Raw genomic sequence first — 12,151 nt, forward strand, 5'->3', positions numbered from 1 at the left:
CCGTCAAGATAGGGAGGTTGGGGGGAAAAGAATTCTATGAGACCAGGTCTCACGCGAGACCCATCCTGATGAATGACACGTGGCATTCACAAATCACAAAGCATCCCTCACCCCCCACTTAAAATCAGGGGGAAGAGAGATTAGATGCTTTGTGATTTGTGAATGCCACGTGTCATTTATCAGGACAGGTCTCACCTGCTAACTATGAGACCTAGTCTCATGTATAAATTTTTTTCCGAGGTTGGGGGGAAGGGGAGAAAGGCTTCCCCACACTTCGTCCACCGGTCAACATTGCGTTGTGTATGCAGTTGACGATGAACATAGTATTCTGATCCCACGCACAACTTTTTGTGACGGAGGCGAGCCACGGCTCGGCTTGTCACCGTAGCCCGCTGGACCAGATCCCTAGACATGTACCTACGACCCAGATAACATATTCAGATGCCACTGCTCTCAGTAACGCCGCTCTCAATAAAGCATTCTTATTTTCTCCATGTGTTGTTCCTGTGTATTATTGCTTAGATCCAAGGCATATGCTCCCATATCCTGAATAGAAGCTACCCCCGTTGAAGGAAAATGTTGAGAAGTTGATACATGAATAGGCCCTTGAGTAACAAATTAGGTAGGCATGTATTTGTTTTTAAAGGAGGACGACCACGGGCCTCCGCAAGGGGCAATGCATGCAACCATTTTATTAATTACTATCTTTATCCTGATTTATTGGTCCTCTTTGTATTTTATGTCAAATTTTGACCAAAGATTTATTTAATTAACAAAATGTTAATGCATGTCATAAAATGCTAATGCACACCTCTAAGAATGATGCCCCCAAAGGGGGGGGGGGGGGATGACACGGGAGCGCCGCGGTCATCCGATCGACTGTAGGCATGTATGGTTGCTGTAAAACACTAAGAAATTGAACTTGTGGGGTGACATCAAAATGGTTGAACATAGATAAGATGAAATTACTCAAGACATTGGTTGCCTTTTAGTTCACTTTATTTCTAATGCTCTTTTAGGTAGTGCTCGGGATTGGCTGTGTGGTAGGATTGCCCAGAATACTATGTATCCCACTGGCTAATAAGAAGCCAAAACATCTGCAACCATAGAGTGTCAAACCACTGGGCTCACGCGATACCTCGCAACAATACCACCTAAACCATTCTTAGTCTTCTCTATAGTAGTCCTGCGAGAGGACATAGCTTGATGCCTTGAGCACAATAATATCGAGGTGTGTTGACAGATACTACAAGCTGCACCTGGGAGCAAATGCTTCTGTTGAAACATATTATTGTGCTGATGTTATTCCATGTAAAATATTTACTTACATATATTCATCTACTTTGCATGTATGTAAATTTTTCATGAGAAAGAGATGAGTTTTGCGCCCTTTGCAAAAGAAAAATGTTTAGTGATATTATCTTTTAACATTTTCTTTGCTATTTTTGGGAGTCTGAATATGAGAAGTCTTCTTGCACTATAGCAGCGCTTGACCAAGATAAGAGATGGTGTCTTGTCGGAATGAAATTTTGGAGTCACAAACATAGCCTGAGCTCCTTGTAGTTATGATAGTATGGCCACACTTCACAATGATTCATAAGGCAGGCTTACTTTCAGAAGATATGAACTCTTGGAATTATCCAGTACCATGTGAGAAGCAAGGACTGCCACTGAGTGCTAATGAGCCATTGGATCAGTGGTAGGTTTGCAATTGTTAGAGTAAATTACATATGGTTGTGAGCTTAAAAGAGAAAGACCACCCTCTTCCTAGACAAAAACAACACCACTGAGTGACTCATTCACACTACTCATCAACTACCTTCTTGAACCCTTTTTGTTGGTGATTGAAGACCCACCGCTAAAATCAAAATGCTACAACTACAATGGGACCCGAGTGATTGCCTTGCTTCAGCTTGGCGAGGAGACATTAATTCTTGACGGCGTGGATGACGTTTGCCTTGGGCCTTGTATTCAAGTGACTTGGGATCTTGGTGGTTCACATCGGCTTGAGGGCAAGCCAAATTTAAGGGAAGGGGATTGTCAGCGACGTACCCTATATTCAACTATCCGTCTTCCTCGTTGAGTTGTGTTCGTGTGCGCGTGCGAGAGCGCGCGTGTGTAATTTGACTTGTACTTTGGATTCATGTCTAATTAAGTGAACTAGTCACTAGTAGCTTGTTTCTGACACTCTTGCTTCTCTCAATCAACTGTATTGATTTACTACTAGTGCACGTACGCTATGTCACAAAAAAAAAACGTGTGCACATTGGAGGTTATGAATTAGATATAGGTTACAATGTTCTAGAGATAAAACATCTCTTTGTATCGCAAGTCTCTAGGCCATCCAAGTTTGTACCACTGTATATGCTCTCATCTTGGTCAGACCAATAAACACTGATATATTTATGATTCCTATATAATTTCCCACAAACTGAGCTTGGTTAATCTCTTCTCATGCATCTATTTATAAGTAATAACACATAACAAAGCGGAAACTTCCTAGTTGTACAACCGTTCTTGCCAATTTGAGCTTTTGGGAGAAACAGTTGATGTATAGAACTTATAACAATGTACCAGTTGCCACCCATGGACCTTCATCACATGAGAGTACATAAATGCTCCACCAACCTTGTAGGACAATGATTTTCCCCTTATATATATATATATATATATATATATATATATATATATATATACACACACACACACACACACACACACACATATATATATATATATACATATATATATACATATATATCTCACCTTGTCATCGCTGTGTAGATAGCACACCCTATACCTCCATTTAGTTTTAGTGTGTGATAGCACACAAACATTGGAGAGAACATATGACAGAAGAGCCAAAGATATGTAACAAACACACAGAAATGGGAGGCATCGGGAATAGAGATGAGTTAAGTATTGGTCTTGGATCAAGTTATTCTGGAATACATAGCTTGACCAAAATCACAACAAGAGCGGGGTGACCGGGTGGCACTAGCACCTAGCTTAGTACATCATGTAGGGAAACTCACATAAACAAAGGAAAAAAAATGGGAGAGAAGAATCAAAGAGTTGAAAACCTCAAGTGGGAATAGGAGACGAAAAGACCATGGGATTGTTTTCCTTTTTTTTGGATAAAGCTTCGATTTTTTCTGTGGATGAGTGAAGTTTGGACAAGAAGTTTTGCTGCATCTTCCTAGCTAGAAGATGGATGTTGAAACTGCACTGCTTAGTGTCCCTCTCTTGCTTTCCAAATGGATTGTGGGACGTAGCAATTCCATCTCTTTCTCTCTCTCTCACCCTAATCATTCCTGCTCCTCTGTGGCACTGCTTAAGAGCATCTCAAGATGGCAATGGGGCTCCAAAAACCGCGTCCCAGCGGGTTTTTACCCTATTAGGGGACGGGGATGGACGTCTTTCTATTCCCGTGGGGCTGCTGGTGGGTACAATATAAAACCCGGCATGTTTCGCGGGTTTAAACCCATTTTAGTAGTACCCGAACCCGAAAGCCGACAATACCCATCAAAATACGTTTTTTTGCATGTCACTGATCCATCTTGACTCAAGCAGCCCAAAGCCACGACGCCTGAGTGGCCGAGCTCCCCACCGTTGAGGCCCTTGAGTAAAAACCAAACCCCCTACTATTTATCTTATGTTGTTGCTGCTGAAATATACTATGTTTGTTGCTTAAACATGCTGATATTTGCTGATGCAATATGCTCCTATTTTTCTTTCAAATGCTACTATTTTCATTATCTGCTTGTGGGGACAGGTTCCCTGTGGGTTTAGAAAACCCGACGGGTTTAGGGGACGGGCAAAAAACTAGCCCCGTGGACGGAGGATCATCCGCCATCACCGGTGACGAGTCTCCTAGTAGCAGTGCTGCCAAGGGCACCATGGACGACGCGACTAACAGTGAGAACAGAGAAGGGGCTAGAGCTTCTTGATCTTGACAATGATGAGTATGTTGGACAGTTGGAGCTGCTCAGGTTTTGATTAGCCAGTCATATGATTTTCTGGGCCGTGGCTTTGTGCAGCTCACGTACCTATGCATTGTTAATTACGTATTGAAAACTGTATACGACGGTTGTAATTAGCAGCAAATGTATAAGAAAAAAGGATTAGATATATGTGTCCTTCACTTGAGAATACCATGAATATGGAATTATTTGTACTGAAAACATGTTAACGATGGCAATGATTATTGATACAATGAGCATGACTATGTGTATCTTGTTTTCCATGTGGATTATGAACGATGACATTACTAGAAACATGTTTAAAGAGTGAAGACTCAATGAGGCAATTTGTTCATTTGCTGGTAACTTAGCATGTTCAAACCATGAAGTGAAGTAGAAACTGCTTAGCATAGCCAACTTTTTCACAGTAGCTCGAGCGTTTATGGCTAATTTGCTAGTAGCTTTCAATGTGAACCAGTAGATTGTACAATTTATGTTGATTGATGACATATATATTGAATGCACGCTCCAAAGTTCACTTGTCTTTATAGTACTTCCCCTTTATATATACCGCTCACTCTTCACCAGAGTAGATATCACCCTACAATGTTTCACTTTATTTTAACTTGTCGGGTAGCACCTTCCACGAAGAAAACCTGGTTCGATACCACATAGCTTAGCATACAATGTAGGGGAAATCACATAAACAAAAGGAAACTGATTTGAGAGGGGAGAGCTGAAGAGTTGGAAAAATGTGGGAAGATGAGGCTTCAGGAATGTGCGTAGAGCAGTTGTTCTTACTGGTACTGAATGGACTTAAGCTAAAAGTCATGGCTTCATCTAAGAGAGAAACATATGTTGAAATCACTTTAGTCCCTTGAAGTGATCGACCCATCTTGGGTCTAGTATTTGTATCAGGTAGATCAGAGTATCGGTCTTGTTTTTCATGTGGATTCAAACATATTCGTGGACTTGACGATGCTATAAGGAAAAAAGGTTAGTTATTTGTGTGCTTCGCTTGACGATACCACGTAACAAAAATATCTTTTTAGATTGCCCTTGTATTTGGAATCCCCAACACTGAGAAGATCCTAGCACAGGTCTTTGTGACATCACTGATTAGAGTGATAAATAAGCATATATGCGTGTGTCTTGTTTTCCATGTAGATTCTAAAGAACGGCATACTGAAATCATGTTTACTGAACCAAGACTTGATGAGGCAAAGCAGCTAAAATAGAAATGCAGATATTTCAGTTTCGTAAGTTCATTGATAACCCACTTCTGTTTTGCGAGGGTTACTATGGTTCTCCTCCGTGCTACTCCCGAGCAGCAACGCCGTTGTTGCTCTGGCACCTGTACTACCATCGACACCAGTTGCAGAGGAAAGCTCGGTCCATTGCTGTTGGGTTCCCCCACAGCCACCGGACGTCACGATACCGGAGGCCAGTGTAGCCATTCGACAGCCAATGTCTCTCCCAAGAGATGAGCCATAGCCAGCAGCAGGCTCAGTCGGCGCTTTGAGACTCTCAGTCCCAGCTTTTAATGAGCATATGGACGGTGGATCACCCTGTCGTCACTGGTGACAGTCGTCTAATAGCCAATGGGCAGCACCGCCAACGGAGAGAACACAAAAGGGCTTGGAGCCACCTCAATTCGAAGAGGGCGAGAGATGTTGGAGCCCATATGTTTTTCCGCAGCCATTCATACAATTTTCTGAGTTGTGCGGTTCACATAATCCACACTTGTTATACGCTGCTTGTAATTAGCATCACGTCTATTTATATAGGGAAAATGGAATTGTGATTATGAGTTATCTGTGTGCTTTTCACTGGACAGTACCTCATGCTTTTTTATTTATTTTGTACACCTCTCCGAAATCCCTAACACCAAGAAGACAGTAATGACACAACTTGGTTCGTGATAAAAGTAGGCATAACTGTGTGTGTCTTATCTTCCGTGTGGATCCTGTAAACATGTGGATTCTGTGGTGTTAGTGTGTGCGGTTCGGTTCACATATCTAATTATCTACACATTGTTAATTAGGTATTTGAAACAGTATAACATGGTTGTAATTAACAACATGTGTATTAGAAAAAAAGGGATTATATATCTGGGTGCTTCACTTGATGATACTAAGGAGTATATAATTTTTAACCTGTATATAATATTCCAAATATTGAGAAGGTCATATTAACATAGCTGTTTGTGATAGTAATGATTAGTGATAAAATGAGCATATTTCTGTGTGTGCCTTGTTTTCACGTGGATTTTGAACAGCAGCATACTGAGAACATGTTGAAAGAAGGAAGACTTGAGGATGTATAAACCGTGAAATTAAGTAGAAGCTGCTTAGACTAGTCACAATGGGGAGTAACTTAGAGTAGTAACATGCATATGTTACTACCTCCACAGTGGATAGTAACATATGTGTTGTGTCATGCATCACTTCATTTATTAGGTTATAGACTCATCTTCTCTTGATATGTGTGATGTTATATTAACTAGCTATGTTACCCCATGCCTCTCTTTCTTCATTAATTACATGCCACGTCATCTATTTTGGCTAGATAAGTGTGATGTTACCACCTATGTTACTCCCATTGTGGGTAGTCTTAGGGTAGACAACTTTTTTGCCATAGCTCAAACTTTTATGGCGAATTGGCTAATGGCTTTCAAATTGAACTGGTAGGTGTGTACTATTTATATTAGTTGACGACATATATATACAAGGCCATACCCGAGAAAATGGAGGCCCGGTGCGTAATAAAAATTTAGGTCCTTCATATAACAATTGTCAATTTCAAAAATAAAATGCTACGGAGTAGAAGATATATATCATGTGAGCACTTTTACAGTACCCTGAAGTAAATATGATCCGTCCATTTGTTCTAATCCGATGGCTCAGCGTAATGGGTACTCCAGCGGAAGTGGCAGGGAGTACCATCGTCAAAAGGCAGAGAGTACCTCGAGTTCAAGGGTAATGTTGTAATCTATAGGATAATTAACGGTTTGGGCGCATGGGCTCTGTTGTAACCCTCACTTGAAAACCCTAATTTCGTGAGCTAGTTCTGCCGGCCATGGGGACGGACGGGGCCTCGCCGACAAGCACGACACAGGTGGTGTCCAATTAAACAAGATCACTCGATCTCGTGGTCGCCCGCAGAAGTCATGGCGTTGGAGATGCTGGAGGAGACCACGTGATGGAGATGGTGTCGCCAAGGACCAGCGCCTGCGATGCATCCTCCGCCGCAACCTGCAAGTGCACGATCTGCTGCCAACAACTCCATCCATCGTGGCCGGTGTGACACGCAAAGACGAGGAAGCTGGATGTGCGATGGGCAGTCGACGTTGGCACCATGTGCCCTCGATTGGGGATGGCGGCGGCAAGCACTGTGCACTCGATCAATATTAGCAAGAGAAAATGACTGTGAAGATAAACGTCGATGGGGCCTTTACCCTGGGCAACCACCAAGCTGGCTGGGGTTGCGTTTCCCATGATCACACGGGCGAAGTACTGTTTGCTGCGGCAGGAGCACTAGGACATGTCACGGAAGCACTACATGCGGAAGCACTTGCATTATTGCATGCAATAGCACTGGCTGAAGCTCATGGCATGGGGCGAGTCGTCTTTGAAACGGACTACTTGGGCCTGTCCAGCGCCATCACCACCGATGCTTTCGACCGTTCAAGCCTGGGCGCCATTTTCAGGGAGGCGAGATTTCTTCTTCAGTTCGGCTTTATCCAGTGGAGCATAGCACACTGCCCACGCTCTTGTAATGTCCCAGCACACGAGCTGGCCTCGATGGGTAGGCAAGGCATGTATGGGAGCCAATATGTCTGGCTCTTGAACCTCCCCCCCCAATGTAACCGATGCAGTGACCGCCGACTTGGTCGGTCCATCGTAATTCATGGAATGCAAGGTGTTCGAATTCAAAAAAGAGAAAAGGACGAAATTACCCCTTTGAACCAACAGTTAGATCTGACTGGTACTCCATCTACGGGAAAGGAGTACCCGGGTACTATAAAAAACCTCTATCATGTTGGTAGTGAAATTGTTTGAAGAACTAGATTTATCAGAAAGAGTTATCAAAACATGTCATCCTTCTAGCATTCTTTGATACATAATCTTTCATTAGTTTTCATCTAGTTTGGGTTGTTTACCACGCTTGCGACATGGTGGTCTTTCATTATTTATTCATAAGAAATCTTCTACAAAATATTATTTGATTGTTTCACTAAAAACATATCAACAACACCTTCTTGAGATCAAGTGGTTCATTCGCTAGAAACTTACCATGCATTGCAAACAAATTATTAGGGAACATGAGACAATGGGGTGACCGGTGATAAGGTGTGTCTCTCTGGTAGTCTGGTTTACGGTCTGTTCCGCTTGCTCCTGTTGATGAATCGGTGGCCAAGCTCTTGGGTCTGGCCTCCAACTCCAGTGGATGCATCGAAGTAGCATAGGCAGCAAGAAGCAATGGAATTTGAAAAATCATAGGAGAGATGATGGATCGAGAAGAAAACACCAAATAAATTGATGGTGGATTGAGGATGGAGTACCTACTCATTGCAATAACAGATTTAATTTGGAGAAACCGTGGAAGAAATAATCCACAGGAACTGCCATGGTGCAATTGTAATATTGGAAGAGGAAGAGATTTGGCCGTCTGCGCTTGTGTTGGTCGCTGGAAGATAAGAGAAAAAGAAAGAGAATAGGAGGCGTGCGTGAGATTTATGTTGAGTTAATAAAGATACAATTTCCAACGAGTACTGCATATTGGTCAATGCCTTAGTTAGTCATAGAAGTAGTCATTAGTACTCCCTCCGTCTAGGTGTGTAATTCACCTTACGAAAATCAGATTTTTTCAAAACCTTTAGGCGTCAAACATTAACTTCCTCTTCGATCCTCTCCTTGCCTCGTTAGCCAGCGTGCTTACCCTTCCGTTTTTCCTCTTCTCAAGTGTAAAATGATTCTGCATGCTGTCTTTGATGATGCGCATGCACGAGAACGACCACTGCATGCATCACGGCAGGGCGTTGATTGGGCCTGCTTGAAGAGCTGAAAAGGCATCCTAATAACTACATATTAATTGCTGATTTTGCTTCCATTTATAACAACGCTGTGGTTGGAAGATTTGCTCATCCTGGTGCTCCTTCTCATCCAATCTACAGTCACCTAGGTCGCGCTACTACTCCTAATATGACTTACTCACCTAGACAGAGGGAGTACTAGTATCACATAAAGAAAATTGAGGCCCCTGCTCATCCGGGGGCCCTGTGCAGTTGAACAGTCTGCACATGTGTCCGGTACGGGCCTGTATATATGCATATACCACTCCAACTTCAGCAAAGTAGATATCACCTTACATGGTTTCACTTTGTTTTAACTTGTCGGGTAGTGCCTTCTCCAAACGTGTTGGGTAGCACCTAGCTTAGCATATCATGTAGCAGCAATCAAATAAACAAAGAGATATGATTTGCGAGGGGAGATTAGAAGAGTTGAAAAACACGTGGGAATAGGAGGCTTCAGGAACGTGTGTAGAGCAGTGTCTCTTCTTTATCCATGATGAAGTTAAGCTACAAGTTGGGGCTTCATCACATAGAGAAGCATATGCTGAAATTACTTTAGTTACAACAGGAATGACAGTAGGCTCAGTATTGTTTATCATGTGGATTCCGGAAGTCGAGACAGAAAGCTGGAAACCTAAAATTCCTTGACTCGTTGATGCTGTGTATCTGAAGTTTTTTTTTTGTTTGCACATGTATCTGAAATCCCCAATACCGAGAAGATCTTAAATGACATAGTTGTTTGTGATATCACTGATTAGAGTGACAAGCATATATGACCGTGTCTTGTTTTCTTAAATGACATAGTTGTTTGTGACATCACTGATTAGAGTGACAAGCATATATGATCGTGTCTTGTTTTCCACGTGGATTCTGAAAGGACACAAACTGAAATCATGTTGAATGAGCCAATACTTGAGGAGGCAGAGCAGCGGAAATAGAAATGCAGATATTTTCAGTCTTGTAAGTCGGTTGGTAACTCGTGTCTGTTTAAACAATGGAGTGTAGCCAACTTTTTCTTCATGTCCACAATAGTCTGTTTAAATATCGTCGTGATATGATATTGCTGATACGGCTGACAGCTTTGATGTGTACAAAAGCGAGATTGGTTAATCCCTAGCTACTATGACAGTGCCAAAACAATGTATAAAAATGGTTAATCTCTTGGCTCGCAGAGCAAAGCCAGAGGAGGTGTGACAAAAAAGAAATGTCAGAAGTGGGGTTTGAACCCACGCCCTCGTAAGAGGACCAGAACTTGAGTCTGGCGCCTTAGACCACTCGGCCATCCTGACTTCATTGATTATTTGGAAGTATTAGCAGTATTTAATATTTAGTGAAATCGGTTTTTCGTTTGGAAGTTTTCGGGCTGTCTCTAGGGAGAGCAAGTTCTATCACTACCATAGGCCCGTGGCCATCATCCATCACTTGAAAATTATGTTATTATTTTTTCTCTTGTGAACAGGTAAGAAGATATTTGTTGAAATCCTTGAGCGAGACCTTACATCATACAAGGGAGAATCGGTTTTTGCAGTACAATCTGTTGGAAGAGCATGCTGAACCTGCGACATGGAATGGTAGAAATCATATTTGTGCGTTATATACCAAAACATTATTCTGTTGTTTAAATTGATTGTTCTCACCAGGGTCCTTGCCGTGAATGAGCAGACGGATGGTGGATCACCTGCCGTTACCAGTGCCGAATCTCCTAGTAGCACCGTGGTCAACTGCGAGAATGAAGAAGGCTCCGGAGCTGCCTAATTTCTACGAGAGTGAGAGATGCTGGAGCTCCTCTGGTTTTCAACAGCCATTAACACGATTTTCTGTGCTATTGCTGTGTGCGGTTCACATAACCCACGCTTGTCATACGCTGGTTGTAATTAGCATCACGTTTATAGGAAAAGAAAAGGGATTGTGATTATGAGTTTTCTGTGCGCTTTTCGCTAGACAATACTCTGTATATGAAATTCCTTTTTTAACTTTGTACATGTATCTAAAATCCCTAATACCGAGAAGACCCGAATGACATGTTGAAAGAGTGAAGACTTGAGGAGGCACCACGACTGCTGAAATAGAAATGCAGACGACTACAATTTTATAAGTTGGCCAACCTTTTCGCTCAACATCGCGTTAGCTCTGTCTTTTAAGGCAAAATAGGTAGCTTTGAAGGTGAACTTGTTAGTGCGTAGCATTGGTAGGTGAACTGGTTGATGCGTAACACTGGTCACCTTCAAAGCTAAGTGGTTCGCCCTTATATATACTGCTCCAACTTCACTAGAGTAGATATCATCTTACATTTGTTTTAACTTGTATGCTGGGTAGCGCCTTCCCCTAAAACAAAAGCTTGTTGGGTAGCACCTTGCTTAGTATATCATTTTAAAGGGAGAGCAGGAGAGTTGAAAAAACATGTGGGAACAGGAGGCTTCAGGAACATGGGTAGAACCATTGATCTCCTTAAGGCTGAATGAAAGTTGTGGCATTATGTCAGATGGACGGGTCTAGAAGTGATCGATGGGTTAGTATTTCTACTGGAATGTCAGTAGACTACTTATTATTTTCCATGTGGATTCTAGAGACTGAGGCCGGAAGCAGCGAATCTGAATTTCCTGGACTTGACGACACTATAAGAGAAAAAAAAGATTAGTTACTTGCAACATGCTTGGGAGCTGATTGCTACAGCAACATACTGGACAATTTGGCTCTCCCGCGACCAAAAGTATTTGAAAACATTACCGCCTTTAATATGACAGTGCCAAAGCAATATATAGAAATGGTTAATCTCTAGGATCTTGTTGCAAAAATGGATTGAGGACTGATCAGACTTTCTCCTCTGGAGAGCAAAAGGTGACTAAAGAATTGTCAGAAGTGGGGTTTGAAACCCACACCATCGTAAGAGGACAAGAACTTTTTTCGAAACGGAGGCAAAGATTGCCTCATCTATTAATTAAGCAGAGGAGAATTGCCCGGTTAATCACGGAAAATCGGGCAAAAACCGGAACAAGGGCCAAGCCCACTCCCAGAGACAGACACACAGGACAGAGCCCACCCTAATCGACAACATGTCGACCTGCACCCACACAACGCAACTCCGACTCAGACGGAGAACTCAGAAGAACAAAAC

At 42.4% G+C, this 12,151-nt stretch overlaps 1 non-coding gene across 1 annotated transcript; it reads right to left on the bottom strand.

The window, feature by feature from the left end:
- Positions 1-10,241: 10,241 nt before the first annotated feature.
- On the bottom strand, positions 10,242-10,325 carry TRNAL-CAA. Its single transcript has one exon. It is a non-coding gene; the product is annotated as a tRNA-Leu (tRNA).
- Between the last annotated feature and the right edge of the window lie 1,826 nt (positions 10,326-12,151).

The sequence above is a fragment of the Triticum dicoccoides genome, chromosome 3A (genome assembly GCF_002162155.2).
Source record: "Triticum dicoccoides isolate Atlit2015 ecotype Zavitan chromosome 3A, WEW_v2.0, whole genome shotgun sequence".
NCBI classification, from domain to species: Eukaryota; Viridiplantae; Streptophyta; class Magnoliopsida; order Poales; family Poaceae; genus Triticum; species Triticum dicoccoides.